The sequence below is a fragment of the Pseudophryne corroboree genome (assembly GCF_028390025.1).
Source record: "Pseudophryne corroboree isolate aPseCor3 chromosome 7 unlocalized genomic scaffold, aPseCor3.hap2 SUPER_7_unloc_2, whole genome shotgun sequence".
Lineage (NCBI taxonomy): Eukaryota > Metazoa > Chordata > Amphibia > Anura > Myobatrachidae > Pseudophryne > Pseudophryne corroboree.
In genome coordinates this window covers 628,382-655,467 of record NW_026967611.1, presented here as the reverse complement: position 1 = coordinate 655,467, position 27,086 = coordinate 628,382, and the positions used below count along the sequence as shown (strand labels likewise).

General features: G+C 43.7%; 11 non-coding genes across 11 annotated transcripts; 10 read left to right on the top strand and 1 right to left on the bottom strand.

Annotated features, from left to right (window-relative positions):
- Nucleotides 1-3,143: 3,143 nt before the first annotated feature.
- TRNAS-ACU (transfer RNA serine (anticodon ACU)) lies at nucleotides 3,144-3,217 on the bottom strand. The gene has a single exon. It is a non-coding gene; the product is annotated as a tRNA-Ser (tRNA).
- A 15,050-nt stretch (nucleotides 3,218-18,267) lies between these two features.
- LOC134986020 (U1 spliceosomal RNA) lies at nucleotides 18,268-18,431 on the top strand. The gene has a single exon (XR_010192053.1). It is a non-coding gene; the product is annotated as a U1 spliceosomal RNA (small nuclear RNA).
- A 152-nt stretch (nucleotides 18,432-18,583) lies between these two features.
- On the top strand, nucleotides 18,584-18,746 carry LOC134986112 (U1 spliceosomal RNA). The gene has a single exon (XR_010192136.1). It is a non-coding gene; the product is annotated as a U1 spliceosomal RNA (small nuclear RNA).
- A 675-nt stretch (nucleotides 18,747-19,421) lies between these two features.
- LOC134986075 (U1 spliceosomal RNA) lies at nucleotides 19,422-19,585 on the top strand. Its single transcript, XR_010192103.1, has one exon. It is a non-coding gene; the product is annotated as a U1 spliceosomal RNA (small nuclear RNA).
- A 152-nt stretch (nucleotides 19,586-19,737) lies between these two features.
- On the top strand, nucleotides 19,738-19,900 carry LOC134986163 (U1 spliceosomal RNA). The gene has a single exon (XR_010192178.1). It is a non-coding gene; the product is annotated as a U1 spliceosomal RNA (small nuclear RNA).
- Nucleotides 19,901-20,571: 671 nt separating this feature from the next.
- Nucleotides 20,572-20,736, top strand: LOC134986079 (U1 spliceosomal RNA). Its single transcript, XR_010192107.1, has one exon. It is a non-coding gene; the product is annotated as a U1 spliceosomal RNA (small nuclear RNA).
- Nucleotides 20,737-20,888: 152 nt separating this feature from the next.
- LOC134986191 (U1 spliceosomal RNA) lies at nucleotides 20,889-21,051 on the top strand. Its single transcript, XR_010192201.1, has one exon. It is a non-coding gene; the product is annotated as a U1 spliceosomal RNA (small nuclear RNA).
- Nucleotides 21,052-21,722: 671 nt separating this feature from the next.
- On the top strand, nucleotides 21,723-21,886 carry LOC134986063 (U1 spliceosomal RNA). Its single transcript, XR_010192092.1, has one exon. It is a non-coding gene; the product is annotated as a U1 spliceosomal RNA (small nuclear RNA).
- Nucleotides 21,887-22,038: 152 nt separating this feature from the next.
- Nucleotides 22,039-22,201, top strand: LOC134986162 (U1 spliceosomal RNA). The gene has a single exon (XR_010192177.1). It is a non-coding gene; the product is annotated as a U1 spliceosomal RNA (small nuclear RNA).
- Nucleotides 22,202-22,872: 671 nt separating this feature from the next.
- LOC134986062 (U1 spliceosomal RNA) lies at nucleotides 22,873-23,036 on the top strand. Its single transcript, XR_010192091.1, has one exon. It is a non-coding gene; the product is annotated as a U1 spliceosomal RNA (small nuclear RNA).
- Nucleotides 23,037-23,188: 152 nt separating this feature from the next.
- On the top strand, nucleotides 23,189-23,351 carry LOC134986183 (U1 spliceosomal RNA). The gene has a single exon (XR_010192195.1). It is a non-coding gene; the product is annotated as a U1 spliceosomal RNA (small nuclear RNA).
- The last annotated feature ends 3,735 nt before the right edge of the window (nucleotides 23,352-27,086 follow it).

Genomic DNA, 27,086 nt, shown 5'->3' with positions numbered 1-27,086 from the left:
AGGCAGATTGAAACTATCCTCTGCTATATGCATTTTTTTTGTTAATTAAAGTAATCCAAAACTGGGATTGATATGTTAGCTATTTTATGTTTACTTAAAGTACAATAACTTTTACCATTTTAATTTGTTTTAATAGTATATTGACAGTATTGTTTTCTTTCAAAAATCCACTTAATTTTCTTTACCCTATTATTAAAATGGTAATTGACAAAAACAAAATACATTGTCACCAGAAGAGCAATACAAAATGTACAAGTGATATATTAAAATCATCTTTCCAGCTTGAATTTCAATGATGCATTGGGGCAACGATTTTGTGAGAAACATCTTCACCCTTAAATAAAGATTTTCTTAATTCCTTACCTGTGTGCTAATTAGATATCACCTTGTTTTCACATCAAACAGACTTTCACATGAGAAAGCAGCAAGGATGCAGTGGCGTTAATGTTTCCTGGTGTCAACCTGTATTATTTCAGTAGACATTGAAATGAGGATGCATCTTGCTGCCTTTCCAATGAAGCAAGTTTAATTTAGTAATAGGTGAAAAACCATCCTTACAAAGGTGTTCATCAGAGACTTGGCTTTGTGGACACTTTTCAGAGAACAAATTTGTTAGCATAAAAATAAAGCCAGAAAATGAAGAGCTGTTTAATCACTCAATTGGATTTTTTTGCCAGCATATTTCTTTTTCTCTGCAACCCACTGCTAAATTGTGTTTCCTAGCTGTTTTTATAAAATCACTGAATCAAATCTAACTCTGATTACATCAGAGAAGGCCAGGTACCCTACATCATAAGAGGGGATTTGAAATTTTGACTTGTCTACTTAAAGATCACCAAAATCTGATAACAAGGTCAATTACATCCCTGGGTGGGATTGAACCACCAACCTTTTGGTTAATAGCCGTGCACACTAACTGATTGCGCCACAGAGACACTTTGCAAAAGTACATACTGACAAAGGCTAATAAGCATTCATCTAAAACGTTTCCTAGAAAAACTTTAAAAAGTCAATAATCTGGAGAGTTTTTGTAAGATGTTTCTTCCATCAACCAACGAAGAAACACATTGGTACTTTCCCATGATGAGTGAGTGCTTCAGGATCTCTTGCACTTACATGTGCAGCAGAGTACAGCAATGAAAGCATGCTGGGCCCATAACCCAGCGGTAGGAAGATTGAAACTATCCTCTGCTATATGCATTTTTTTTTGTTAATTAAAGTAATCCAAAACAGGGATTGATATTTTGGCTCTTTTATTTTTACTTAAAGTACAATAACTTTTACCATTTTAATTTGTTTTAATAGTTTATTGACAGTATAGTTTTCTTTAAAAAATCCACTTAATTTTCTTTACCCTATTATTAAAAGGGTAATTGACAAAAACAAACTACATTGTCACCAGAAGAGCAATACAAAATGTACAAGTGATATATTAAAGTCATCTTTCCAGCTTGAATTTCAATGATGCATTGGGGCAACGATTTTGTGAGTAACATTTTCACCCTTAAATAAAGATTTTCTTAATTCCTTACCTGTGTGCTAATTAGATATCACCTTGTTTTCACATTAAACAGACTTCCACATGAGAAAGCAGCAAGGATGCAGTGGCGTTAATGTTTCCTGGTGTCAACCTGTATTATTTCAGTAGACATTGAAATGAGGATGCATCTTGCTGCCTTTCCAATGAAGCAAGTTTAATTTAGTAATAGGTGAAAAACCATCCTTACAAAGGTGTTAATCAGAGACTTGGCTTTGTGGACACTTTTCAGAGAACAAATTTGTTAGCATAAAAATAAAGCCAGAAAATGAAGAGCTGTTTAATCACTCAATTGGATTTTTTTTGCCAGCATATTTCTTTTTCTCTGCAACCCACTGCTAAATTGTGCTTCCTATCTGTTTTTATTAAATCACTGAATCAAATCTAACTCTGATTACATCAGAAAAGGCCAGGTACCCTACACCATAACAGGGGGTTTGAAATTTTGACTTGTCTACTTAAGGATCACCAAAATCTGATAACAAGGTCAATTACGTCCCTTTTGGTTAGTAGCCGGACACACTAACCGATTGCGCCACAGAGACACTTCACAAAAAGTACATACTGACAAAGGCTAATAAGCATACATCTAGAACGTTTCCTAGAAAAACTTTAAAAAGTCAATAATCTGGAGAGTTTTTGTAAAATGTTTCTTCCATCAACCAACGAAGAAATACATTGGTACTTTCCCATGATGAGTAAGTGCTTCAGGATCTCTTGCACTTACATGTGCAGCAGAGTACTGCAATGGAAGCATGCTGGGCCCATAACCCAGAGGTAGGCAGATTGAAACTATCATTTGCTATATGCATTTTTTTTGTTAATTTAAGTAATCAAAACTGGGATTGATATTTTTGCTCTTTTATTTTTACTTGAAGTACAATAACTTTTACCATTTTAATTTGTTTAAATCCACTAAATTTTCTTTACCCTATTATTAAAAGGGTAATTGACAAAAACAAACTACATTGTCACCAGAAGAGCAATACAAAATGTACACGTGATATATTAAAATCATCTTTCCAGCTTGAATTTCAATGATGCATTGGGGCAACGATTTTGTGAGAAACATCTTCACCCTTAAATAAAGATTTTCTTAATTCCTTACCTGTGTGCTAATTAGATATCACCTTGTTTTCACATTAAACAGACTTCCACATGAGAAAGCAGCAAGGAAGCAGTGGCGGTAATGTTTCCTGGTGTCAACCTGTATTATTTCAGTAGAAATTGAAATGAGGATGCATCTTGCTGCCTTTCCAATGAAGCAAGTTTAAATTAGTAATAGGTGAAAAACCATCCCTACAAAGGTGTTAATCAGAGACTTGGCTTTGTGGACACTTTTCAGAGAACAAATTTGTTAGCATAAAAATAAAGCCAGAAAATGAAGAGCTGTTTAATCACTCAATTGGATTTTTCTGCCAGCATATTTCTTTTTCTCTGCAACCCACTGCTAAATTGTGCTTCCTATCTGTTTTTATAAAATCACTGAATCAAATCTAACTCTGATTACATCAGAGAAGGCCAGGTACCCTAGACCATAACAAGGGGTTTGAAATTTTGACTTGTCTACTTAAAGATCACCAAAATCTGATAACAAGGTCAATTACGTCCCTGGGTGGGATTGAACCACCAACCTTTTGGTTAGTAGCCAGACACACTAACCGATTGCGCCACAGAGACACTTTGTAAAAAGTACTTACTGACAAAGGCTAATAAGCATACATCTAGAACGTTTCCTAGAAAAACTTTAAAAAGTCAATAATCTGGAGAGTTTTTGTAAGATGTTTCTTCCATCAACCAACGAAGAAACACATTGGTACTTTCCCATGATGAGTGAGTGCTTCAGGATCTCTTGCACTTATATGTGCAGCAGAGTACTGCAATGGAAGCATGCTGGGCCCATAACCCAGAGGTAGGCAGATTGAAACTATCCTTTGCTATATGCATTTTTTTTTGTTAACTTAAGTAATCAAAACTGGGATTGATATTTTTGCTCTTTTATTTTTACTTAAAGTACAATAACTTTTACCATTTTAATTTGTTTTAATAGTATATTGACAGTATAGTTTTCTTTAAAAAATCCACTTAATTTTCTTTACCCTATTATTAAAAGGGTAATTGACAAAAACAAACTACATTGTCACCAGAAGAGCAATACAAAATGTACAAGTGATATATTAAAATCATCTTTCCAGCTTGAATTTCAATGATGCATTGGGGCAACGATTTTGTGAGAAACATCTTCACCCTTAAATAAAGATTTTCTTAATTCCTTACCTGTGTGCTAATTAGATATCACCTTGTTTTCACATTAAACAGACTTCCACATGAGAAAGCAGCAAGGATGCAGTGGCGTTAATGTTTCCTGGTGTCAACCCGTATTTTTTCAGTAGACATTGAAATGAGGATGCATCTTGCTGCCTTTCCAATGAAGCAAATTTAATTTAGTAATAGGTGAAAAACCATCCCTACAAAGGTGTTAATCAGAGACTTGGCTTTGTGGACACTTTTCAGAGAACAAATTTGTTAGCATAAAAATAAAGCCAGAAAATTAAGAGCTGTTTAATCACTCAATTGGATTTTTTTGCCAGCATATTTCTTTTTCTCTGCAGCCCACTGCTAAATTGTGCTTCCTAGCTGTTTTTATAAAATCACTGAATCAAATCTAACTCTGATTACATCAGAGAAGGCCAGGTACCCTACACCATAAGAGGGGGTTTGAAATTTTGACTTGTCTACTTAAAGATCACCAAAATCTGATAACAATGTCAATTACGTCCCTGGGTGGGATTGAACCACCAACCTTTTGGTTTATAGCCGTACACACTAACTGATTGCGCCACAGAGACACTTTGCAAAAGTACATACTGACAAAGGCTAATAAGCATTCATCTAAAACGTTTCCTAGAAAAACTTTAAAAAGTCAATAATCTGGAGAGTTTTTGTAAGATGTTTCTTCCATCCACCAACGAAGAAACACATTGGTACTTTCCCATGATGAGTGAGTGCTTCAGGATCTCTTGCACTTACATGTGGAAGCATGCTGGGCCCATAACCCAGAGGTAGGCAGATTAAAAATATCCTCTGCTATATGCATTTTTTTTGTTAATTAAAGTAATCCAAAACTGGGATTGATATTTTTACTCTTTTATTTTTCATTAAAGTACAATAACTTTTACCATTTTAATTTGTTTTAATAGTATATTGAAAGCATTGTTTTCTTTTAAAAATCCACTTAATTTTCTTTACCCTATTATTAAAATGGTAATTGACAAAAACAAACTACATTGTCACCAGAAGAGCAATACAAAATGTACAAGTGATATATTAAAATCATCTTTCCAGCTTGAATTTCAATGATGCATTGGGGCAACGATTTTGTGAGAAACATTTTCACCCTTAAATAAAGATTTTCTTAATTCCTTACCTGTGTGCTAATTAGATATCACCTTGTTTTCACATTAAACAGACTTCCACATGAGAAAGCAGCAAGGATGCAGTGGCGTTAATGTTTCCTGGTGTCAACCTGTATTATTTCAGTAGACATTGAAATGAGGATGCATCTTGCTGCCTTTCCAATGAAGCAAGTTTAATTTAGTAATAGGTTAAAAACCATCCTTACAAAGGTGTTAATCAGAGACTTGGCTTTGTGGACACTTTTCAGAGAACAAATTTGTTAGCATAAAAATAAAGCCAGAAAATTAAGAGCTGTTTAATCACTCAATTGGATTTTTTTTGCCAGTATATTTCTTTTTCTCTGCAACCCACTTGCTAAATTGTGCTTCCTAGCTGTTTTTATAAAATCACTGAATCAAATCTAACTCTGATTACATCAGAGAAGGCCAGGTACCCTACACCAGAACAGGGGGTTTGAAATTTTGACTTGTCTACTTAAAGATCACCAAAATCTGATAACAAGGTCAATTACGTCCCTGGGTGGGATTGAACCACCAACCTTTTGGTTAATAGCCGTGCACACTAACTGATTGCGCCACAGAGACACTTTGCAAAAGTCCATACTGACAAAGGCTAATAAGCATTCATCTAAAACGTTTCCTAGAAAAACTTTAAAAAGTCAATAATCTGGAGAGTTTTTGTAAGATGTTTCTTCCATCAACCAACGAAGAAACACATTGGTACTTTCCCATGATGAGTGAGTGCTTCAGGATCTCTTGCACTTATATGTGCAGCAGAGTACAGCAATGGAAGCATGCTGGGCCCATAACCCAGCGGTAGGCAGATTGAAACTATCCTCTGCTATATGCATTTTTTTTTGTTAATTAAAGTAATCCAAAACTGGGATTGATATTTTAGCTCTTTTATTTTTACTTAAAGTACAATAACTTTTACCATTTTAATTTGTTTTAATAGTATATTGACAGTATTGTTTTCTTTAAAAAATCCACTTAATTTTCTTTACCCTATTATTAAAATGGTAATTGACAAAAACAAACTACATTGTCACCAGAAGAGCAATACAAAATGTACAAGTGATATATTAAAATCATCTTTCCAGCTTGAATTTCAATGATGCATTAGGGCAACGATTTTGTGAGAAACATCTTCACCCTTAAATAAAGATTTTCTTAATTCCTTACCTGTGTGCTAATTAGATATCACCTTGTTTTCACATTAGGGTAATCTCCTGTTTGCGGTCAGCACACTCTTTGAGGGTAGCCGTATCCTGGGACGGGAGGGCTACCTTCTTGGATAAGCGTGTTATCCACGGGAGGATTCCCATCGTAACCTATCCGTTGGTGGGAAAGGATACGCCATAAGAATCCTTTTGGAAATCTGCAGTCTTTTATCTGGAGATTTCCAAGCTTTTTCACATAACTCGTTCAGCTCGTGTGAGGGGGGAAAGGTTACCTCAGGCTTCTTTCCCTTGTACATATGTACCCTCTTGTCAGCGACAGGGGGTTACTCTGTGATGTGCAAAACATCTTTTATTGCCATAATCATAAATCGAATGGATTTTGCCAATTTTGGCTGTAACTTTGCATCATCGTAATCGACACTGGAGTCAGAATCCGTGTCGGTATCTGTGTCAACAAACTGGTATAGTGGGCGCTTATGAGACCCTGACAGTCCCTGCAACATAGGATCAGGCATGGGTTGAGACCCTGACTGTCCCAAAGCTTCTGCCTTGTCTAATCTTTTGTGCAATGAGTTTACACTAGCATTTAAAACATTCCACATATCCATCCAATCAGCTGTCGGCGGAGACACCACATTCATTTGCTCCCGCTCCTCTCTAATATAGCCTTCTTCCTCAGACATGTCGACACACGTGTACCGACACACCACACACACAGGGAATGCTTTTTCTGAAGACAGTTTTCCCACAAGGCCCCTTGGAGAGACAGAGAGGGAGTATGCCAGCACACACCCCAGCGCTATATAACCCAGGAATAAAACAGTAACTTAATGTTTGCCCAGTAGTGCTGCTGTATGTAATTTGCGAATTATGTGCCCCCCCCCCTTTTCAACCCTCTTGTCTAACGTGGTATAAGCAGGGTAGAGTCCGGGGAGCTTCCTCTCAGCGGTGCTGTGGAGAAAAAATGGCGCTGGTGAGTGCTGAGGGAGAAGCCCCGCCCCCTCGGAGGCGGGCTTCTGTCCCGCTTAAACTGTAAAATTGGTGGGGGCTCATACATATATACAGTGCCCAGCTGTATATATGTTATATTTTTGCGAAAGAGGTTTATATTGCTGCCCAGGGCGCCCCCCCTGCGCCCTGCACCCTTACAGTGACCGGAGTATGTGAGGTGTATGGGAGCAAAGGCACACAGCTGCAGTGCTGTGTTTTACCTCAGTGAAGATCATGAAGTTTTTCTGCCGCCTCTGAAGTCTTCTTTTCTTCTCATACTCACCCGGCTTCTATCTTCCGGCTCTGCGAGGGGGACGGAGGCGCGGCTCTGGGACGGACGGCGAGGGTGAGATCCTGCGTACCAATCCCTCTGGAGCTAATGGTGTCCAGTAGCCTAAGAAGCAGGACCTTGCAACTCAGAGAGTAGGGCTGCTTCTCTCCCCTCAGTCCCTCGATGAGGGAGTCTGTTGCCAGCAGTGCTCCCTGAAAATTAAAAACCTAACAAAATACTTTCTGTCAGAAAGCTCAGGAGAGCTCCTGAAAAGCACCCAGTCTCCACTGGGCACAGTATCAAACTGAGATCTGGAGGAGGGGCATAGAGGGAGGAGCCAGTGCACACCCAGAACTAAAGTCTTTCTTAAAGTGCCCATGTCTCCTGCGGAGCCCGTCTATCCCCATGGTCCTTACGGAGTCCCCAGCATCCTCTAGGACTTTAGAGAAAATAGGATTTTAATACCTACTGGTAAATCCTTTTCTCTTAGTCCGTAGAGGATGCTGGGCACCCGTCCCAGTGCGTACTGTGTCTGCAGTTATTAAATGGCCCTTAACTCCAGAACATTTATGTGGAGACAACTTTCCTGACTTGACCATCTTCCTTGGATGTTTTCCCCCTGTGTGACTGCTCCCCAGCCTCGGAGGGTTGCATCCGTGGTCCCTAGGATCCCGTCCTGGATCCCAAACCATCGCCCCTCTAGGTGGTGAGAACTGTGCAGCCACCAATGGAGTGAGATTCTGGTCTTGGAAGACAGGATTATCCTCCGGTGCATGTGTAGGTGGGATCCGGACCACTTGTCCAACAGGTCCCACTGGAACACTCTGGCATGGAGCCTGCCAAACTGAATGGCCTCGTAGGCCGCAACCATCTTCCCCAGCAACCGATTGCATTGATGGATTAACACTCTTGCTGGTTTCAGAATTTGTTTGACCAGACTCTGGATCTCCAGAGCCATTCCACTAGAAGAAAACCTCTTCTGTGTCCAGTATCACTACCAAAAACAACAACCGCGTCATTAGGACCAACTGCGATTTTGGCAAGTTTAGGAGCCAACCATGTTGTTAAAGAACTGTCATGGAGAGTAGATGTTTTGCACCAACTGGTACCTGGATCTCGCCTTTATCAGGAGATCATACAAGTACGGGATAATTGTGACTCCTTGCTTGCGAAGGAGAACCATCATTTCCGCCATCACCCTGGTGAAAATCCTCGGAGCCGTGGACAGACCAAACGGCAACGTCTGAAATTGGTAATGACAATCATGAATTGCAAACCTCAGGTAGCTTGATGCAGTGGCTAAATGGGAACATGTAAGTAGGCATCCTTTATGTCTACCAAAACCATGAAATCTCCTTTATCCCCCGGACTGGAGATCACTACCCTGAGAGATTCCATCTTGAAATTTAATTTCTTTAGGTAGAAATTAAGGGATTTCAGATTTAAGATTGGTCTGACTGAGCCGTCCGGCTTCGGGACCACGAAGAGGCTTGAATAAAAACCTTCTCCCTGCTGACTAAGGCTGATTTGAACAATCGGTGAGGGGGAACTTCTTGAAACCCCAGTTTGTACCCTTGGGACACTATTTGTAAAACCCACGAGTCGAGGTCCGAATGAATCCAGAACTGACTGAAGAGTTTTAGACGTTCCCCCCCAGTGGCGGAACTAGCGAGCAGTGGGCCCATGTGCGACAAAATGGCTTGGGCCCCCCCCCCATCCCATCCCATCCAAGTCCACCCCCTCACCCCTGGAGAGGATCTGGTGAGGGGGGCCTGCTCAGGGAAGTGGATACCTAGCAACAGTGCCGTAACTAGACATTTTAGCAGTGTGTGCAAGAAACGGCATTGGAGCCCCACCCCTGCATGCAAAACAGGGGCAGTGCGCGCCGTAGGCGCGTGCAAAAAAACATAGTGGCGTGGCTTCGTGGTTAAGGGGTGTGGCCACAAAATAATACCAATTCATAAAACGGTGCACAGTAGTCTCCATTATTCAAATTACGCCCCACAGTAGCACCACTACACCAGGTAGAGACCCTTTTACACCTTACGGCGGACAGATTCCTCTTTTTACACATTACAGCAGACAGCGTCCTCTTTTTACACATTACAGCAGACAGCGTCCCCTTTTTACACATTACGGCAGACAGCATCCCCCTTTTTTACACAACGGCAGACAGCGTGCCCTTGTTACACATAGCGGCAGACAGCGTACATTTTTTTCACATAACGGCAGACAGCCTGCCCTTGTTAAACATAGCGGCAGACAGCGTACACTTTTTACACATAACGGCAGACAGCCTGCCCTTGTTAAACATAGCGGCAGACAGCGTACACTTTTTTCACATAACAGCAGTCAGCCTGCCCTTGTTACACATAATGGCAGACATCGTACACTTTTTACACATTACAGCAGACAGCTTGCCCTTGTTACACATTACAGCAGACAGCTTGCCCTTGTTACACATTACAGCAGACAGCTTGCCCTTGTTACACATTTTGGCAGACAGCGTGCCCTTGTTACACATTACGGCAGACAGCATCCCCCTTGTTACACATTACGGCAGGCAGATTCCCCCTTGTTACACATTGCGGCAAGCAGATTCCCCCTTTTTACACATTGCGGCAAGCAGCTTCCCCCTTTTTACACATTGCGGCAGGCAGATTCCCCCTTTTTACACATTGCGGCAGGCAGTCCCCCTTTTTACACATAGCTGCAGGCAGAGTCCCCCTTTTTACACATAGCGGCAGGCAGATTCCCCCTTTTTACACATTGCGGCAGGCAGTCCCCCTTTTTACACATAGCTGCAGGCAGATTCCCCCTTTTAACACATAGCTGCAGGCAGATTCCCCCCTTTTACACATAGCTGCAGGCAGATTCCCCCTTTTTACACATAGCGGCAGGCAGATTCCCCCTTTTTACACATAGCGGCAGGCAGATTCCCCCTTTTTACACATAGCGGCAGGCAGATTCCCCCTTTTTACACATAGCGGCAGGCAGTCCCAAGAAAGAAAGAGAAGAAAGAAAGAAAGAAAGAAAGAAAGAAAGAAAGAAAGAAAGAAAGAAAGAAAGAAAGAAAGAAAGAAAGAAAGAAAGAAAGAAAGAAAGAAAGAAAGAAAGAAAGAAAGAAAGAAGAATTATACTTACCCTCTCCGCTGGCTCAGGCTCCTCGTGCAGCTTGACGATTCCCGGGCAGTAGAGAAGGAGGAGGAGGGAGGTAGAGGAGGGAGCCGCAGCAGCGCTGTGTTATTGGTGGAGGCGCTGCTGCTGCTGCCCCTCTGCTTCACTATAGGCTGTTCTCGGAAGACAGCCTATAGTGAAGCAGAGGGGCAGCAGCAGCAGCGCCTCCACCAGTAACAAAGCGCTGCTGCGGCTCCTTCCTTCACCTCCCTCCTCCTCCTCCCCCCCCCCTCCGTGCCGCTGCTCCTCTCATCTCCAAGCGACCCTCCTCCCTCTTCGTGTGTTACAGAGGCGGGAGCGTGTCTGGTGCTGCGGCTGCTGCCCGTAGTGCCCTGGCCTGATCTGTTCGTTACGACGGGCGGGCGGCGGGAGTCGCAGGACGCAGACCCGACGGGAGCGCTGGTGTGCGGCTGCGGCATGATACAATGAGTCATTGTGACTCATTGTAATGCCGGCGGCTGTGGGGCCCTTGAGTGCGGCGGGGCCCCAGTGCAATGCACTGCCTGCCCTGCCAGTAGTTCCGCCCCTGGTGCCCCCCACTGGTGTGGGCTCCTGCAAGAGAGCCCCAGCGTCATGCAGTGGATTTGGCAGAAGCAGAGGACTCTGCTCCTGCGATCTTGAAGAGGCTTCTTGGAGTCAGCATCAGCATTCCCTTGGTGAATCCACAATGCCCTCCTATCCGAGACAGCCATGAAATTGGCCCGTGAGCACTTGTGCCCGGTGTAGGATTTTTAAATATGTGTAGTTTACTGTATGCAAGGGTTTAAAACCTTTTAGGAACTGAGATCTAAGGTGTATTACATGTAGTTTAAAAAAAACAAAAAAGGTTTATTTTATGGCAGTAGTTTCCAAACTGGGGTTCTTGCACTGGTAGCATAGTTTGGTGGTCCAGGACCAATTAAAATTATTTATACTTTATTAAATTGGCAAAACCATTCCCTCACAACATAACTGAACCTGAGGATGACATGCTATAAACACAATTTACTTAATTTTATATTTTTTTCTGAATTTCTCAATAAAAAAAACTTTGGCCTAGGGGTGCCGTGAAACAAATTTTGATACTATTTATTTATATAGTGCTCTTTCTCCAACAGGACTCAAGGCGCTTGAGATATGGCTTCTGGAACTGAACACAGGATTCTAAATGTGGCTGTACCAAGGACCTATACAGTGGCATTACAGGTTGAGTATCCCTTATCCAAAATGCTTGGGACCAGAGGAATTTTGGATATCGGATTTTTCTGTATTTTGGAATAATTGCATACCATAACGAGATATTATGGTGATGGGACCTAAATCTAAGCACAGAATGCATTTATGTTTCATATATACCATATACACACAGCCTGAAGGTCATTTTAGCCAATATTTTTTATAACTTTGTGCATTAAACAAAGTGTGTGTACATTCACAGAATTCATTTATGTGTCATATACACCTTATACACACAGTCTGAAGTTCATTTAATACAATATTTTTAATAACTTTGAGTATTAAACAAAGTTTGTGTACACTGAGCCATCAAAAAATAAAGGTTTCACTATCTCAGTCTCACTCAAAAAAGTCCGTATTTCGGAATATTCCGTATTTCGGAATATTTGGATATGGGATACTCAACCTGTATTACTTTTTTCTGCTACTGGTTCATTACCTATGCAAACAAGCATCTGACTTGCCTTTCCTATTGCTTTGTTACATTGCTCACCTGAAATAGTAATACTTAGATAGCTTTCCTCTTGCCATTATAATGCCCTTAATATTATAGTTAGCCTTTGTATTTTTGAGACGTGTATGATTTTGCATTTTTTGGCATTAAATGTTGCCATGTTCTTGACCATTCCTCTAGTCCAGGGGCGGAACTGCCAGAGACAACGGAGTCAGTTGCCGCCGGGCTCCAGCCCTAAAGGGGCTTCCTCCATTGCCCTCCGGCTGTTACGTGCCCTTCCTACTAAATAGACAAAGGCGCTACCAGCAGGGTCTCGCAGTTTGTACATTCCATGCCGTAACACCCTTCTTTCCACCTTTTTCAAGACCCAGCCCAGCAGCCTCGCCGCTGCCACCACCGCTAGCTGCAGCACTGCCAGCGGTGGGGTGCCCCTGCTTCTTCTCACACCACAGATAGCTGGGCAGCACTGCAACTGCCTGCCTGATTGCTCCGCCCCCTTCCGGCTCCAAAGCACCTCTGCTGCCCAGTGATCAAGGAGCCTGCTGCTAGGAAGAAGTGGCCGAGCTTCAGCAAGCGAGTCTGGACACTGGCAGAGGAAGCCATGATAACCAGATAATGGGGAGTGGAGAGCCAGTTCCAAGGTAATACTTTATACAGCTGGTTGAGATCCTGGTCGGTGGATATGGATTCCAAGAAAACCCTGGAGGTGCTTCCTTTCAAGGGAGACACTCTCTTTGGAGAAGACCTCAATAAGATTGTAGCTGATCTGGCTACTGCTAAAACAGCTTGCCTACCTAGTATGACTCCTACCACGCAGAAGGCTAAAAGTACTTTCCCTTGGCCCTTTCATCCTCAAGGTAAAGCGTACCCAAGGTCAGGCATACCCAAAGCAAGCTCATGCTTCCAGACCTGCCAAGCCCAGACTGAAGCAAGCCTGGGCTGCACATCAGCCTGCTTCCAAAACGGACAAGCCTGCCGCATGACGGTGCAGGCCTCCCTCTGGGGGATCCCTGGGTGGGGGGCCCGACTTCTAGGTTTGGCATAATTCTAAGCTAGAGAATTCTGTTTGGAGCTCACCTTGTACTTTGTGAAGAAATAATCAGCATTGTGGCTGAGCAGATACATGTAGTGTGTGGCTGCAAACTGCATGGATCTGCTGCGTTGTAATGCTGATACTTTTTTTTTCAAAGTACCAATAGCTTCATATAATGTTCACAATTTTTATGCAGGATCAAATAGCTCAATAGGTAGGGTGTTTGATTAGAATTCAACAGGTTATAGGTTTGAATCCTGGGTATGGTAGTTTGAGATGTGTTATTTAATAAAGTATGTTGTTCTGACTGCCGGCATCCTATCACCTGGGATATCATACTAAATAAATGGAGTTGATCAATTTTTTTTATTTTTTTTTTAAACTAGGGACAATTTCCAGATACTTTTCTTTATAACTGAGATTGCCCCCTGGAACTTCACATCAGTTGACAACTATGCATGAGTGGGCAGTGCTTGCTCTGGATCTGCCCACCCATTTATGTGCCGTCATAAAAGAAAGCACAACTGACAGTTATCCTGGGCGTACACTACACAATTATCTGTCAGGCTATCTATCCAGTCTGGATGGATGGAATGAAAATCTGGTAATGTATAGGAGCAAATGTCAATTAACCATTTGCTCCCAAACACTAGAAAAGTGGTCAAAAATGGTCATTACACAAATTAGTTAAACCCAAAATTTAACCAATTTGTTTAGGGGACCATTTTTGTCCATTTTCTAGTGTTTGAGAGTAAATCGTTGATGGTCATTTGCTCACATAGATAACCGGATTTCTATTCCAACCAGCCAGTGTTGGAGATATGGTCTGCCAGATTACATAATGCATACCAGAGCCATAACTAGACTTTTTGGTGCCCTGTGACAGATAATTATATGCCCCCCCCCTCCCCATTTTTGCAATATGGACAAAAGGCGCATGCCTTGTGGGGAAGGGGCATAACAAGATTGGTCTCAGAGAAAGCACATGAGATATGAAGATATATCTAGTATACTTGACACTCAATGGTTTGTGGTATTGCCGGGGTGCCCTCCTTAAATGCATATACAGTCACACATGGCGTGTTTGTGCAAATGGCATATCAGCAGTCAGCACTAACTGGTGACATGCCATTTGTACAAGTAAGCCATGTGTGACTAATATATAAACATACTTTATTAAATAACACCTCAAACTATCATACCCAGGATTCAAACCTATAACCTGTTGAATTCTAATCAAATACCCTACCCATTGAGCTACTTGATCCTGCATCTATTCTAACCTCCAAAAACAGATTCAGTTGCATTTTCCAGCGTGTTTTGTTTGCGCCTTTGCAAATGTCTTACATCGACAAACTTATTTAGTACTATTTTGCAAATAGGGTTACATTGTCGCAACATTGTGTTCCCTAATTGCTTGATTTTTTTAAATGCAACAATTGATAAAGACACCTGATAATTGCTCTGTGGAGTCTTATTTTGTGTCTACTTCTTATCTACATTTAATTCCCTACCTCTAATCAAGGCATTTTTAAATGCTGGGGGCTGCCAGGACGTGAGGCCTACCTAGACTTTAGATCTGAATTTGAATGTACTTGTGAACTAACTTAATTTCCTACTTCTAAATTCATTCCTAAATTCACTACTTACATTAATCCTGTAGTTGGGCATTTTGAGCCTTCAATTGTGGGCATTGTTTTGTGTCCAGACCAGCAGCTGGTGGTGTGCATTTGCTGGAAAGGCATCGAAGACCTCCGATATGCTGCATCTCCTGATGTGTGTCTCCCTCAAGTGTCTGTCAGCAAATGCCTGCTAGACACCCCATTCCAAGCTGATTGTGACATCACGGAACATGCATCATAGAACAGGCATGCTAGAATATGGGTCTTCAACCTGCGACCCTCCAGCTGCTGTGGAACTACATATACCAGCATGCCCTGCCTCAGTTTTAGCATACCTTAATAGCAAAACTGTGGCAGGGCATGCTGGGATGTGTAGTTTCACAGCAGCTGGAGGGCCACAGGATGAAGACCCATGTGCTAGAGCCAAGCCGCAGGTACATTGAATGCTAGCAAGCTGAATGTTTAAATCCTTTTTGTTCCGCAGCATTCCAATGCGGAAGATTCCATGGAACCAGAGATTATTCCATTGAGAAGGACATGCTGCCTGGATGACTGCACTGTGCAAATTAAATCACGGAGCCAGTTGGCTTGTTGGTGGCTCTGGTGACTGGGTGGTTGGGTGGGCGGTGTGTCGGAGGTGGAGCACATGCAAATGAATGTGTATCATCCAGCTAGTGAGAGTGAAAACTCATGCAGGAGTGTGCCTGCTTGTCAGTGGGTTATGCACCTTGCCAGGCGTCAAATCTACATGGAGCAGCTGGAGGGGACAAGAGCAGGTTTGCAAAATATAGATAGAAGAGCATATATGCTGGCGCATTCTCCATGATTGTGTCAGCTTATGTTTTGGTGCACTGCACTTTCCTTCACTAAGTTTTAGCCATTTTGGTTAAACGCAAGTGTAGTTGCTTCTCGCCCTTTTGGCTGTGATCTTGTATCGTGGTTGAAGGGTCTGCTGGAGGGATTGTTTTCTTCATTGGCGAGAGACTGAAGATATTCCAGGATGGAAGGCTTGGGAACACTATCCGTTTTTCAGTTGTGGAAGAGTTGAAAGACCGGATTGGACTACATTCTATAGTAAAGGATATCTTTGTATTTATTAATCCTCCCTTTATATGTGTCTGTCTTTCAATAAAGCTTCGGGCTTGTGATTCCCTCACCCTCTTACACTCCACACCCATAGCCTTATTAACTGTTGTATTATTGTATTGTTTAAATGTATAGTGCAGTTCATGATTTATAGTGTAGGCTGGCCTGTGCTGTAGTTTCTGAACTGTACTATACCGACAGCATTTGTATTGTGTTTTGGCTGTGCTGCAACACGGTACTTATGTGTGTAATGTTTATGTATGTTTTTTTGCTTCTTTATGTCAATAAAGACTGCTTTTTCAATCCAATATCTGAAAACAATCAATGTTTATCTTTGATGGCAATAGAAGTGGTATGATATTTGCTGCTTTTGAAAGGCAATATCTGATATGTCCCCTATCTGGGAACCATATATTAAATGGCTTTTCAGAAAAGGAAGATGGTAGAAGAGCTTTCAGTACTTGTTGGACCGATGCACATTTCCTATTCTAGCCTCCAAAAACAGATTCAGTTGCATTTTCCAGTGTGTTTTAAATGCGCCTTTGCAAATGTCTTACATCGACAAACTTATTTAGTACTATTTTGCAAATAGGGTTACATTGTTGCAACATTGTGTTCCCTAATTGCTTGATTTTTTAAATGCAACAATTGATAAAGACACCTGATAACTGCTCTGTGGAGTCTTATTTTGCGTCTACTTCTTATCTACATTTAATTCCCTACCTCTAATCAAGGCATTTTTAAATGCTGGGGGCTGCCAGGACGTGAGGCCTACCTAGACTTTAGATCTGAATTTGAATGTACTTGTGAACTAACTTAATTTCCTACTTCTAAATTCATTCCTAAATTCACTACTTACATGAATCCTGTAGTTGGGCATTTTGGGACTTCAATTGTGGGCATTGTTTTGTGTCCAGACCAGCAGCAGGTGGTGTGCATTTGCTGGAAAGGCATCGAAGACCTCCGATATGCTGCATCTCCTGATGTGTGTCTACCTCAAGTGGCTGTCAGCAAATGCCTGCTAGATACCCCATTCCAAGCTGATTGTGACATCACGGAACATGCATCATAGAACAGGCATGCTAGAACATGGGTCTTCAACCTGCGACCCTCCAGCTGCTGTGGAACTACACATCCCAGCATGCCCTGCCTCAGTTTTAGCATACCTTAATAGCAAAACTGTGGCAGGGCATGCTGGGATGTGTAGTTTCACAGCAGCTGGAGGGCCACAGGATGAAGACCCATGTGCTAGAGCCAAGCCGCAGGTACATTGAATGCTAGCAAGCTGAATGTTTAAATCCTTTTTGTTCCGCAGCATTCCAATGCGGAAGATTCCATGGAACCAGAGATTATTCCATTGAGAAGGACATGCTGCCTGGATGACTGCACTGTGCAAATTAAGTCACGAAGCCAGTTGGCTTGTGGGTGGCTCTGGTGACTGGGTGGTTGGGTGGGCGGTGTGTCGGAGGTGGAGCACATGCAAATGAATGTGTATCATCCAGCTAGTGAGAGTGAAAACTCATGCAGGAGTGTGCCTGCTTGTCAGTGGGTTATGCACCTTTCCAGACGTCAAATCTACATGGAGCAGCTGGAGAGGACAAGAGCAGGTTTGCAAAATATAGACAGAAGAGCTCTCCAGCCTAGTTTGCTGTCTGTTTCCACTTCTCTTTTCTTGAGCCGCTCCCTTATATGCCCTTGCGCACTATCCTGACTTCTCCCATCTGCTTACTTTGTGCCTTCCAACGCACAATGCGAACTACAGGTAGTGCTGCAGGGCCCACACCCTTTTACTTGCCTTACAGAGCAGCTCTGGAGCTGTTACAGTGCCCAGCTTCTGCAAGAAATCAGCTTGAATGCTTCAGGGGCTGGGGCATAGCCAACATGAGCCCCACACCGAAGGAGGGTGGAGGTGTTTAATGCGAACTAGGGGTCATCCAAGCGCCGCAAAAGGCCGCCATGCCCTGCACGCCCCTTTTCTCTTTTCATATGCAGACGAGGGTTGAAGCCAACTTTGACCCACTGCTTGGATGACATCACCATATGCAAATCCATCTGCTGCAGGCCTTCCCCCAGGAATGCTTGCACTAGTTGTTGCATTTGGTTTGTTGTTTGGGGGTGCTTCAGTATTAGGCAGCCTTCTGCCCTCCCATGTTCATCTGAAAATATGTGTTCTCCCTGCAGTTGTTGTCCCCAGATGAGAGTTCCCTTGTGCTGCCTCAGTTGAATCTTCTTTACTTGACAGAGATGTGCCTGAGCAGCGGCCCTCCCCAGCCCTATCCCAAATCATACTTATTTTGCATAGGAGATACCATGGTCATGAAGATTGCTCTCCCAGGGTGAGGTTCATTCATTGCATTCTGGGTATGCTGACCCCTGTGATTTCCCCAAATGTGGGAAACTTGACTGCATTATTTGTGGTAGTGGGGGACTGTGTTTGTGCTTTCCTCTGGTCAGCTCTGGTAAAAGTCAGATTTCTTTGTCTCAGATCTTCCTCTAGCCTTGTTCTTCTTTCGAGAGTTCCCTTGTGCTGCCTCAGTTGGATCTCCTTTACTTGACAGGGGGGTGCCCAAGCAGCGACCCTCCCCAGCTCTAGCCCAACTCCTACTTACCTGCCAGGTGAGATACTATGATCATGAAGGTGCTTCTCCCAGGGCAAGGCTCACCCATTGCACTCTGGGTGTGCTGCCCCTGTGATTTCCCCAAATGTGGGAAACTTGACTGCATAATTTGTGTTTCCACTGGTCGGCTTTCATATAATTCAGATCTCTTTGTCTCAGGTCTCTCTCCAGCCTAGTTTGCAGTCTGTTTCCACTTCTTTTTTTTTTGAGCCCCTCCCTTCTATACCCTTGTGCACTATCCTGACTTCTCCTCCTGTCTGCTTACTTTGTGCCTTCCAATGCACAATGCAAACAACAGGTAGTGCTGCAGGGCCCACAAACTTTTACTTGCATTACAGAGCAGCTCTGGAGCTGTTACAGTGCCAAGCTGCTGCAAGAAATCAGCTTGAATGCTTCAGGGGCTGGGGCATTGCCAACATGAGCCCCACACCGAAGGAGGGTGGGGGTGTTTAATGCGAACTAAGGGTCATCCAAGCGCCGCAAATGGCCGCCATTCCCTGCATACCCCTTTTCTCTTTTCATATGCAGATGAGGGTTCCAGCCAACTTTGGCCCACTGCTTGGATGACATCACTGTGTGCAAATCCGTCTTCTGCAGACCTTCCCCCAGGAATGCTTGTACTAGTTGTTGCATTTGGTTTGTTGTTTGGGGGTGCTTCGGTATTAGGCAGCCTTCTGTCCTCCCATGTTCATCTGAAAATATGTGTTCTCCCTGCAGTTGTTGTCCCCAGATGAGAGTTCCCTTGTGCTGCCTCAGTTGAATCTCCTTTACTTGACAGAGATGTGCCTGAGCAGCGGCCCTCCCCAGCCCTATCCCAAAGCATACTTATTTTGCATAGGAGATATCATGGTAATGAAGACTGTTATCCCAGGGTGAGGTTCATTCATTGCATTCTGGGTATGCTGACCCCTGTGATTTCCCCAAATGTGGGAAACTCGACTTCATTATTTGTGGTAGTGGGGGACTGTGTTTGTGCTTTCCTCTGGTCAGCTCTGGTAAAAGTCAGATTTATTTGTCTCAGATCTTCCTCTAGCCTTGTTCTTCTTTCGAGAGTTCCCTTGTGCTGCCTCAGTTGGATCTCCTTCACTTGACAGGGGGGTGCCCGAGCAGCGACCCTCCCCAGCTCTAGCCCAACTCCTACTTACCTGCCAGGTGAGATACTATGATCATGTAGGTGCTTCTCCCAGAGCAAGGCTCACCCATTGCACTCTGGGTGTGCTGCCCCTGTGATTTCCCCAAATGTGGGAAACTTGACTGCATAATTTGTGTTTCCCCTGGTCGGCTCTCGTATAATTCAGATCTCTTTGTCTCAGGTCTCTCTCCAGCCTAGTTTGCTGTCTGTTTCCACTTCTCTTTTCTTGAGCCGCTCCCTTCTATGCCCTTGCGCACTATTCTGACCTCTCCTGTCTGCTTACTTTGTGCCTTCCAACGCACAATGCAAATTACAGGTAGTGCTGCAGGGCCCACGCCCTTTTACATGCTTTACAGAGCAGCTCTGGAGCTGTTACAGTGCCCAGCTGCTGCAAGAAATCAGCTTGAATGCTTCAGGGGCTGGGGCATAGCCAACATGAGCCCCACACCGAAGGAGGGTGGAGGTGTTTAATGTGAATTAGGGGTCATCCAAGCGCCGCAAAAGGCCGCCATGCCCTGCACGCCCCTTTTCTCTTTTCATATGCAGACGAGGGTTGAAGCCAACTTTGACCCACTGCTTGGATGACATCACCATATGCAAATCCATCTGCTGCAGGCCTTCCCCCAGGAATGCTTGCACTAGTTGTTGCATTTGGTTTGTTGTTTGGGGGTGCTTCAGTATTAGGCAGCCTTCTGCCCTCCCATGTTCATCTGAAAATATGTGTTCTCCCTGCAGTTGTTGTCCCCAGATGAGAGTTCCCTTGTGCTGCCTCAGTTGAATATTCTTTACTTGACAGAGATGTGCCTGAGCAGCGGCCCTCCCCAGCTCTATCCCAAATCATACTTATTTTGCATAGGAGATACCATGGTCATAAAAGATTGTTCTCCCAGGTTGAGGTTCATTCATTGCATTCTGGGTATGCTGACCCCTGTGATTTCCCCAAATGTGGGAAACTTGACGGCATTATTTGTGGTAGTGGGGGACTGTGTTTGTGCTTTCCTCTGGTCAGCTCTGGTAAAAGTCAGATTTCTTTGTCTCAGATCTTCCTCTAGCCTTGTTCTTCTTTCGAGAGTTCCCTTGTGCTGCCTCAGTTGGATCTCCATCACTTGACAGGGGGGTGCCCGAGCAGCGACCCTCCCCAGCTCTAGCCCAACTCCTACTTACCTGCTAGGTGAGATACTATGATCATGAATGTGCTTCTCCCAGGGCAAGGCTCACCAATTGCACTCTGGGTGTGCTGCTCCTGCGATATCCCCAAATGTGGGAAACTTGACTGCATAATTTGTGTTTCCCCTGGTCGGCTCTCGTATAATTCAGATCTCTTTGTCTCATGTCTCTCTCCAGCCTAGTTTGCTGTCTGTTTACACTTCTCTTTTCTTGAGCCACTCCCTTCTATGCCCTTGCGCACTATCTTGACTTCTCCCGTCTGCTTACTTTGTGCCTTCCAACGCACAATGCGAACTACAGGTAGTGCTGCAGGGCCCACACCCTTTTAGTTGCCTTACAGAGCAGCTCTGGAGCTATTACAGTGCCTAGCTGCTGCAAGTAATCAGCTTGAATGCTTCAGGGGCTGGGGCATAGCCAACATGAGCCCCACACCGAAGGAGGGTGGAGGTGTTTAATGTGAATTAGGGGTCATCCAAGCGCCGCAAAAGGCCGCCATGCCCTGCACATCCCTTTTTTCTTTTCATATGCAGACGAGGGTTGAAGCCAACTTTGACCCACTGCTTGGATGACATCACCATATGCAAATCCATCTGCTGCAGGCCTTCCCCCAGGAATGCTTGCACTAGTTGTTGCATTTGGTTTGTTGTTTGGGGGTGCTTCAGTATTAGGCAGCCTTCTGCCCTCCCATGTTCATCTGAAAATATGTGTTCTCCCTGCAGTTGTTGTCCCCAGATGAGAGTTCCCTTGTGCTGCCTCAGTTGAATCTCCTTTACTTGACAGAGATGTGCCTGAGCAGCGGCCCTCCCCAGCTCTATCCCAAATCATACTTATTTTGCATAGGAGATACCATGGTCATGAAGATTGTTCTCCCAGGTTGAGGTTCATTCATTGCATTCTGGGTATGCTGACCCCTGTGATTTCCCCAAATGTGGGAAACTTGACGGCATTATTTGTGGTAGTGGGGGACTGTGTTTGTGCTTTCCTCTGGTCAGCTCTGGTAAAAGTCAGATTTCTTTGTCTCAGATCTTCCTCTAGCCTTGTTCTTCTTTCGAGAGTTCCCTTGTGCTGCCTCAGTTGGATCTCCTTCACTTGACAGGGGGGTGCCCGAGCAGCGACCCTCCCCAGCTCTAGCCCAACTCCTACTTACCTGCCAGGTGAGATACTATGATCATGTAGGTGCTTCTCCCAGAGCAAGGCTCACCCATTGCACTCTGGGTGTGCTGCCCCTGTGATTTCCCCAAATGTGGGAAACTTGACTGCATAATTTGTGTTTCCCCTGGTCGGCTCTCGTATAATTCAGATCTCTTTGTCTCAGGTCTCTCTCCAGCCTAGTTTGCTGTCTGTTTCCACTTCTCTTTTCTTGAGCCGCTCCCTTCTATGCCCTTGCGCACTATTCTGACCTCTCCTGTCTGCTTACTTTGTGCCTTCCAACGCACAATGCAAATTACAGGTAGTGCTGCAGGGCCCACGCCCTTTTACATGCTTTACAGAGCAGCTCTGGAGCTGTTACAGTGCCCAGCTGCTGCAAGAAATCAGCTTGAATGCTTCAGGGGCTGGGGCATAGCCAACATGAGCCCCACACCGAAGGAGGGTGGAGGTGTTTAATGTGAATTAGGGGTCATCCAAGCGCCGCAAAAGGCCGCCATGCCCTGCACGCCCCTTTTCTCTTTTCATATGCAGACGAGGGTTGAAGCCAACTTTGACCCACTGCTTGGATGACATCACCATATGCAAATCCATCTGCAGCAGGCCTTCCCCCAGGAATGCTTGCACTAGTTGTTGCATTTGGTTTGTTGTTTGGGGGTGCTTCAGTATTAGGCAGCCTTCTGCCCTCCCATGTTCATCTGAAAATATGTGTTCTCCCTGCAGTTGTTGTCCCCAGATGAGAGTTCCCTTGTGCTGCCTCAGTTGAATCTTCTTTACTTGACAGAGATGTGCCTGAGCAGCGGCCCTCCCCAGCTCTATCCCAAATCATACTTATTTTGCATAGGAGATACCATGGTCATGAAGATTGTTCTCCCAGGTTGAGGTTCATTCATTGCATTCTGGGTATGCTGACCCCTGTGATTTCCCCAAATGTGGGAAACTTGACGGCATTATTTGTGGTAGTGGGGGACTGTGTTTGTGCTTTCCTCTGGTCAGCTCTGGTAAAAGTCAGATTTCTTTGTCTCAGATCTTCCTCTAGCCTTGTTCTTCTTTCGAGAGTTCCCTTGTGCTGCCTCAGTTGGATCTCCTTCACTTGACAGGGGGGTGCCCGAGCAGCGACCCTCCCCAGCTCTAGCCCAACTCCTACTTACCTGCTAGGTGAGATACTATGATCATGAAGGTGCTTCTCCCAGGGCAAGGCTCACCAATTGCACTCTGGGTGTGCTGCTCCTGCGATATCCCCAAATGTGGGAAACTTGACTGCATAATTTGTGTTTCCCCTGGTCGGCTCTCGTATAATTCAGATCTCTTTGTCTCATGTCTCTCTCCAGCCTAGTTTGCTGTCTGTTTACACTTCTCTTTTCTTGAGCCACTCCCTTCTATGCCCTTGCGCACTATCTTGACTTCTCCCGTCTGCTTACTTTGTGCCTTCCAACGCACAATGCGAACTACAGGTAGTGCTGCAGGGCCCACACCCTTTTAGTTGCCTTACAGAGCAGCTCTGGAGCTATTACAGTGCCTAGCTGCTGCAAGTAATCAGCTTGAATGCTTCAGGGGCTGGGGCATAGCCAACATGAGCCCCACACCGAAGGAGGGTGGAGGTGTTTAATGTGAATTAGGGGTCATCCAAGCGCCGCAAAAGGCCGCCATGCCCTGCACGCCCCTTTTCTCTTTTCATATGCAGACGAGGGTTGAAGCCAACTTTGACCCACTGCTTGGATGACATCACCATATGCAAATCCATCTGCTGCAGGCCTTCCCCAAGGAATGCTTGTACTAGTTGTTGCATTTGGTTTGTTGTTTGGGGGTGCTTCAGTATTAGGCAGCCTTCTGCCCTCCCATGTTCATCTGAAAATATGTGTTCTCCCTGCAGTTGTTGTCCCCAGATGAGAGTTCCCTTGTGCTGCCTCAGTTGAATCTCCTTTACTTGACAAGGGAGGCATTTTGGATTTTTTCTTTGGGTACCCTTACACCTGATGGTCTGAATGAGAGCATCGAACTGAACAACATTGGCAGTCTCTGAAGATTTTATCTATTGATTTACCTAATATATTATTTATTGAATATCCATTTATTGTATGTTTAATAAATAAACAAAATTATTAGAAGTAGCTATTTTGGAAACAGCTTTCCTCTTAGGATGAAACTGTATAATCCTGTTGTGTGTGTTCCTTTAAAGTTCTTTAGTAAAATCCACTAGTAATGATGAACATCAGATTTCTTCCTCCATCCTCTTTTTACACTTTCTCTTGGTTCTATATATATATTTTTTTTTCTATTTTTATTTTTTTCCCCCTCCTTCTCCCAAAAGGCCCCCCTCCCTCCCCCCCCTCCCTGTTTTAAATTTTAAAATCTTTAAATATTTAAATCTTCGAATCCTTAAACTGTCTGTTTAATATTTATTTTTTCTTCAATTCTTTTTGTTGTTTAAACAGCAATGTAATTATTCCAGGGGTTAAAATAATGAAATATAGAAATAATATTAACAAAAATTAAAGGTAAAAATGAATTGATAGAATGATCCCATTAAAAGTAAATAAATAATATGGATGTTAAGCTGAGCGGGTTGGATTCGAACATGGGACTAGCTGCATAGAGTGCATTTGATGTTTCCCCTGCGCCACAAGAAATGCTTTAGTAGTGGCATGGATTTATGTTACCCTAAAAGGTTTTGATAAAGCTAAATATTTATCTTACTTAAAACCCTTTAAGAGGCCTAAGAACACTGTACGCTATTGACGTCTGGAGTACCGTAAGGGTACGCACGTTGCGTAGCAATCGCTTAGCGTAGCGTACGCTCGGGACCACGAGAAGATCACCAGCGGCGCAGACGCTCACAATGTTAAACCTTTACATGTAAACCATGAACAATGTATTATACAGGAAAAACCTTAGTGTAATAGTGGGGTGTAGATGCAACACAATGTAACCTTATTAACTTAAAGCTGTTCGAGCGTCTCCGACAGACCTGAGAATACTTAACACCATAAGAAATACACAAATGCCGGGCTTAGGGTCTAACGCCTTATATGAATGTTATACTTGCAAAAGAATAATACAATACAAGTCATACACTACCAATGTAACATAGACTAACTAACCAGATAACTACACAGGAAATACAATACAATACAAGTACGTTTAAGGAAAAAAATGAGAGAAAGAGAAGAGGAGAGAGAGAGAGAGAGATATGGCCCACAATACCAATAAAGACAATATGATTGCGGAGAAAAACTTACGCACAAGGGGAACGATCGCATGCGCCTCTGGATATCCAGCTCCCGATTATCAGCAATGAGAACCGTTGAAGAGTGAGAGCTGGATATGATCGGCTTGTCTATTTATGCCCCACACACACAATACAATTCAATGGTCCCTACAATCTCATTGTTCATTGGACACAGGAATTCGTCTTCGCATTATAACAAAAGGTTATAGGTTGATTCATACAGGTGGGCTGTGACTATTTCCAACTGCTCAGGTGGGTGGGAAACTAGGTTTCCCGCCGCATGGATAAGTAAGTGCAAATAATAGTAAAATTACATAAACTTCTTATGTCCATAACTATTCGCACGAGCGATTAATCTGCTTCAAACCAACACCGGAATATTGCTAATTAAATACTCTTCCGATGGATACTAAACACCACTGTATGACTCATGTCTGACCCTTCGTATCAAACAAAGAGGGATCTCTCTGTCCATGAACATGCTATATTAACTAAACTTTCAGATTCTATCAAAGGGACCATAATCTACAAAATACATTATATGGTTAAAATATATATCGATTGAGTCGCCCGCTAGACGCATACAAACTCTACCGTAAATCCGCATATCGTGCGCCTGCGGGTGCACGCGACTGCGAGTATGCGCACGGGAGAGCTCTTGCACGCGCAGCGGGAGCTCGCATGAGGTGCAGATATGGCAGTGTGCATAGTGATATTTTTCTGACTTTGACAGTCCACCCTTTGGCAGTCAACAATAACTGCCACTTCCTAAAACATTTCAAAACGAGAAAAATATATATCAAGTGTAAATACATTTCTATGATTGGGTAAGGGAGGAGAGGAGAAGGTAGGTAAAGGGTATGACCTATTGAGATAGCAGAAGCATGTGTGTATGAATCCATGTTTGGGGGGTCATGTATCATCGTGCCGTACGTGTTTTAAATCAAGCTTCGAGGTATTGCGAAGTATACATTTGAATTCCTTCTTATCCCGTGGTACGGGTCTGTGGATGGGCTGTCAAACTTTACCGAGCTCTTTTCGGCTGTGGTTGTAACAAAATGTGGGAGCACATTTTAGTTGATGATACATGAATGGGGGAATATGTGAATGCTGATATCTGTGCGGGTATTCCCTATCGACTATGGGGTAAATTTACTAAGATTCGTGTTTTCCCGTTTCAGGTCAAAGTTCAATCACGAATGACATCGAAAGTGTAAAACAGCAACTTTTTAAATTTGTTACGACGGATTTACTAAGCTGTCGTATTCGGGTTTTTCTTTTGTTCCGATGTCGATGTCATTCGTGTTTTTTTTTTAATTTTTACGGCAGTGATTAGCAAAACACTGCCGACTTTTTTACAATGAATCTCGGCCGGATCTGTGTGATCCGTGCTGGGGTTCATTTTTTTTTTTTTTTTTAAATTAAACACTGTAAAATCCAAAAAAAAAATTGCGTGGGGTCCCCTCTCCTAAGCATAACCAGCCTCGGGCTCTTTGAGCCGATCCTGGTTGCAGAAATATTGGGAAAAAATTGACAGGGGTTCCCCCATATTTAAGCAACCAGCATCGGGCTCTGCGCCTGGTCCTGGTTCCAAAAATACGGGGGACAAAAAGAGTAGGGGTCCCCCGTATTTTTAAAACCAGCACCGGGCTCCACTAGCTGGACAGATAATGCCACAGCCGGGGGTCACTATTATATAGTGCCCTGCGGCCGTGGCATCAAAAATCCAACTAGTCACCCCTGGCCGGGGTACCCTGGGGGAGTGGGGACCCCTTCAATCAAGGGGTCCCCCCCCAGCCACCCAAGGGCCAG